This window comes from Taudactylus pleione, unplaced genomic scaffold (genome assembly GCF_031769625.1).
Source record: "Taudactylus pleione unplaced genomic scaffold, aTauple2 ptg000393l, whole genome shotgun sequence".
Lineage (NCBI taxonomy): Eukaryota > Metazoa > Chordata > Amphibia > Anura > Myobatrachidae > Taudactylus > Taudactylus pleione.
The window spans coordinates 4863945-4869126 of record NW_028284794.1 but is presented as its reverse complement, the minus strand read 5'-3'; the positions used below and the strand labels follow the sequence as shown (position 1 = coordinate 4869126).

Genomic DNA, 5182 nt, shown 5'->3' with positions numbered 1-5182 from the left:
TCTATCCATAACTCTGTGTACTGAAAGGACACTTGCAGTCAGGTAGTGTGGCTGAGCGGTCTAAGGTGCTGGAATAAGGCTCCAGTCTCTTCGGGGGCGTGGTTCAAATCCCAAATTGTTTAATATTCAGATCTTGGGGTTTTGGGTCAGATGGTCGACAGGCACCATGTGAAATGTTGACATTCTGAGGATGACGAAGGTTAGGTTTAGACCGCCAGGAAGGCTAGGGTGTAGAAAACTCACTGGGATTCCACCGGAAAGGCTCCACATGTGATCACTACATGGTATAAAGTCCATCGTTGTGATATATCTTTAACGGTTTAGGCAGCGTAAGCCAAGAAAGCGATCGGACGTCCATTTTTTTCATTGACTTGCTTTAATAAAATCATCACTGCTCGGCTCCCTTTTGTCATACATTGATGAGTCCTACACCTAAACCTTCCTCCACAAATGCTCTATATAGAACAGTGGTTCTCGAGATTAGCCCGTGCAAACAGAGACGCCTACCAGGGACTTTATTTTATACTATGTATAGATGCTAGTGGGTAACAAGCCATTACCAGTGCCAGCTTGGTGTATTCTTAGAGTCCACAGAAATTATCAACTGTGCTACCGGAACCATGGACCTGATTTAGACCCGGTCACTCTGACTTTTCGCTCCAAATGGAATATAGCCCTAAGAATACGAAACCTGCACCACTTGGACTGTTACTAAAGATAAATAATCCTGTATATCTGTAACTTTTGCATAGTTAAGTGTGTTTTGGCTATCAGGTAGCGTGGCCGAGCGGTCTAAGGCGCTGGATTAAGGCTCCAGTCTCTTTGGAGGCGTGGGTTCGAATCCCACCGCTGCCATCTTTGTTTTAAAACTTGGAGAGGTTTTATTTTGGGTGCATACTCCAAGCGCTGTATCTACCCATATAATAATAGGGACACTCCCCACAATCACATATTCCTATCTGTCAGACTAGATGCCCATTGGTGTTATGAATCATGCTTTAATAATATTTTTTTTATTTATCTTCTAATGCTAGTAAGTAACCAGCCATAACCAGTGCCAGCTCTGTTTACACTCAGAGTCCATAGAAAGGGACAACTGTGCTACAGGAAAGTGATACATTGATAAATTATGACAGCAGTACGCCATTTACACCTAGGGATGTGCAGCACAAAAAAATAAATAAAAAAAATAACAGGGCTCGTCCGGGATTTGAACCCGGGACCTCTCGCACCCTAAGCGAGAATCATACCCCTAGACCAACGAGCCTCAGTGAGTAAAATGCTGCAAGCAGTTGTTAACAAAAATTGTATTTTTTTTAAAGTCATCATTTTTTTATTTAATTAAAAAAAAGGTACAAAAAAAGTACTGCATGGCATAAAAGCTCTGGTAAATTGCACTAATTGGGTATTAAAACTAGCATACATATATTTTAATCTATTAGACATTTATCCTAGCATTAAATTGGGTTAAATCTAAACTATGACATAGAGAGGAACTGGGGACACAGGAGGGCTGCATTGATACAATATTATCCTTATCTCATGCATAGTGCGGCCAAACAGACATCGATCTCAATTGCTATAAGTGGAATGTTAGTGAGAAGCTGTGTCTAACCCTATCCATGCATTGATGCCCAGAGCCCCCAGGAGGCATCCATATCCTGGCTGTACTGACCCCAGCTCCAAGCAATGTCATAAAAAATCTGCACCCACCCACAAAAGTGCCACATGTAATAAGCACAGACCTGAGAATCCCATCACAGCATTGATAAGCACAGTCCTGAGAATCCCATCACAGCATTGATAAGCACAGTCCTGAGAATCCCATCACAGCATTGATAAGCACTGTCCTGAGAATCCCATCACAGCATTGATAAGCACCGTCCTGAGAATCGCATCACAGCATTGATAAGCACCGTCCTGAGAATCCCATCACAGCATTGATAAGCACCGTCCTGAGAATCCCATCACAGCATTGATAAGCACCGTCCTGAGAATCCCATCACAGCATTGATAAGCACCGTCCTGAGAATCCCATCACAGCATTGATAAGCACAGTCCTGGGAATCCCATCACAGCATTGATAAGCACCGTCCTGAGAATCCCATCACAGCATTGATAAGCACCGTCCTGAGAATCCCATCACAGCATTGACAAGCACCGTCCTGAGAATCCCATCACAGCATTGACAAGCACCGTCCTGAGAATCGCATCACAGGATTGATAAGCACCGTCCTGAGAATCCCATCACAGCATTGATAAGCACCGTCCTGAGAATCCCATCACAGCATTGATAAGCACTGTCCTGAGAATCCCATCACAGCATTGATAAGCACAGTCCTGAGAATCCCATCACAGCATTGATAAGCACTGTCCTGAGAATCCCATCACAGCATTGATAAGCACAGTCCTGAGAATCCCATCACAGCATTGATAAGCACAGTCCTGAGAATCCCATCACAGCATTGATAAGCACAGTCCTGAGAATCCCATCACAGCATTGATAAGCACAGTCCTGAGAATCCCATCACAGCATTGATAAGCACTGTCCTGAGAATCCCATCACAGCATTGATAAGCACTTTCCTGAGAATCCCATCACAGCATTGATAAGCACTGTCCTGAGAATCCCATCACAGCATTGATAAGCACTGTCCTGAGAATCCCATCACAGCATTGATAAGCACTGTCCTGAGAATCCCATCACAGCATTGATAAGCACAGTCCTGAGAATCCCATCACAGCATTGATAAGCACAGTCCTGAGAATCCCATCACAGCATTGATAAGCACAGTCCTGAGAATCCCATCACAGCATTGATAAGCACAGTCCTGAGAATCCCATCACAGCATTGATAAGCACTGTCCTGAGAATCCCATCACAGCATTGATAAGCACAGTCCTGAGAATCCCATCACAGCATTGATAAGCACAGTCCTGAGAATCCCGTCACAACATTGATAAGCACTGTCCTGAGAATCCCATCACAGCATTGATAAGCACAGTCCTGAGAATCCCATCACAGCATTGATAAGCACTGTCCTGAGAATCCCATCACAGCATTGATATGCACAGACCTGAGAATCCCATCACAGCATTGATAAGCACAGTCCAGAGAATCCCATCACAGCATTGGGAATTAGCAAACATTACAAGGGGTTGGAGACATCACCGCGGCATAGGAAAAAAAAATGGACTTCTCAGTTATTGCTCCCAAATATGTATCCCTAAAATGAACCTGCTACCTTTTGTTTATATAGGGTTAAAAATATGGAGTACTGTGTCAAAGGTCTAATGTGCTAAAGAAAAAGCTATAGATTCCAGTGATCTGTTAATGTAGTTATAGTGGTGATCTGGCTTTCCTCCATCGTGTCCAGCTGAAAGCAGTCAGTTTATGCAACAGAATTATCGGACATAAAAATTGGGCTCGTCCGGGATTTGAACCCGGGACCTCTCGCACCCAAAGCGAGAATCATACCCCTAGACCAACGAGCCAGCTGAGAGCAAGGAGTCATGTGACATCTCTTTGTACAGGTTCTACATGGTCCGTGTGTGCACCAGCTCCAGTTCAGTGGAAAATAATTGCTTTTCAGCAGTTTCTCATTCATTGAAAGCTTATTTTTGCTCCTTGTTCTATGCTTCCACAAACCTGTCAGCTTGGATGGTGTCCTGACCGTATATCTCCTCCCCCTCCCTCTCTCCTAAGAATAGAGCTGTAATATACACACAATGAAGCTGCTATGAGCAGTAAAACTGGTTTAGTCTGTGTTCCAGCCAGTGATTATATCCTGTGAGTGTGTTGCTGAGACTCCTGGTGATAGACAACCTCCTGTTTGCTTATGTATAGTGTAGCTAACAGGACCTCCCCTCGCCTGCATAGCAGATGCCCTATATCTACACTGGCAGAAGCTTGCAAATACCTCTAATGCGAATGTCAGATTAGCTTTATATACATAGGCTGTCTATTTTTAAAGGATAATAGTATATAGTATATACAGGCCACCTATATGGTATGATCTTGGAATTACGAGCACTTTCAAATATATATAGGGGGTATTAGACTGTGGAAATAACAACTGTATAACTAATTGTATCAACAGTAAATATATAAATGTTATTAGACAATAAATATGTTTCATAAAAGATATTGCAGGACTGTATCTAAAAACATGTAGCTGATTTGTATCAAAGAGTGTCAATGCTGTCTGTATAAGTAATGTAGCAATCAGTTAAATATAAGAAAAGGGCGGCTTTTATACAGATTCTAATTAAAATCTTAATTAGATTTTAATTAGAATCTGTATAAAAGAGCAGAAGTTTAGGAACACCTTATCCTTGATAAAGTACCAGATGAGGTATGAAACGCGTTGGGAAAGGTGGAGAGAAAACCGGAGTCCAGTGAACAACTACTAGAGAAGCCGCACTGTGCATTGTGCACGGAAGCGGGTGATGTTACACCACCCGTCCCGGCTGACTCACATCACAAGCCGCCCTCCTCCTGCACCAGGGTCACCGCAGCAGCAAGGAGAAGACCTGCCGCACCACGGAAGAAGCCTAGGAGGCAGGTCAGGACAGTTTAGTGTGCCACGCTACCTCCATTAATCTGGCCTCACCGCGAGGTGCAGCATCCAATCGGCGGCACGCAGACCACACACAGATTGACGGACTCTCCCAACTCTCCCTGGAACAGCTTTGACATAATGGATGCAAAAGACATTGCTAAAATTATCAAAATATTGCGACCCACCACCTGTGATCTGGACCCTGCCTCAACCAAGCTTCTCATAGGGTGTATAGACATTATTGGCCCTGTAATTGCAAAAATAGTTCAATGCTCTTTGCAAACAGCCATTTTTCCAGAACCACTAAAGGAAGCAATTGTTAGACCACTTCTTAAAAAACCTAATTTAGACCCCCGACTGCATGACCAACTATAGACCAGAAAGTGGTGGCAATGCAACTGGAAACCCACCTGTCTACCCATGATATTTATGATCCATTCCAGTCAGGATTCAGGAGAAGACATAGCACTGAAACAGCCCTGGTATGTGTGCTTAATGATCTTCTGATGGCAAGAGACAGAGGTGATTGTTCAATCTTAATCCTTCTGGATCTCTCAGCAGCATTTGATACTGTGGACCATGGGATTCTAATTGAGCGCCTGAAAAATTTCTGTGGACTGGA

General features: G+C 43.5%; 3 non-coding genes across 3 annotated transcripts; 1 reads left to right on the top strand and 2 right to left on the bottom strand.

Moving 5' to 3' along the window:
• The first annotated feature begins 773 nt into the window (after positions 1-773).
• Positions 774-855, top strand: TRNAL-AAG (transfer RNA leucine (anticodon AAG)). Its single transcript has one exon. It is a non-coding gene; the product is annotated as a tRNA-Leu (tRNA).
• A 340-nt stretch (positions 856-1195) lies between these two features.
• TRNAP-AGG (transfer RNA proline (anticodon AGG)) lies at positions 1196-1267 on the bottom strand. The gene has a single exon. It is a non-coding gene; the product is annotated as a tRNA-Pro (tRNA).
• A 2154-nt stretch (positions 1268-3421) lies between these two features.
• Positions 3422-3493, bottom strand: TRNAP-UGG (transfer RNA proline (anticodon UGG)). Its single transcript has one exon. It is a non-coding gene; the product is annotated as a tRNA-Pro (tRNA).
• Between the last annotated feature and the right edge of the window lie 1689 nt (positions 3494-5182).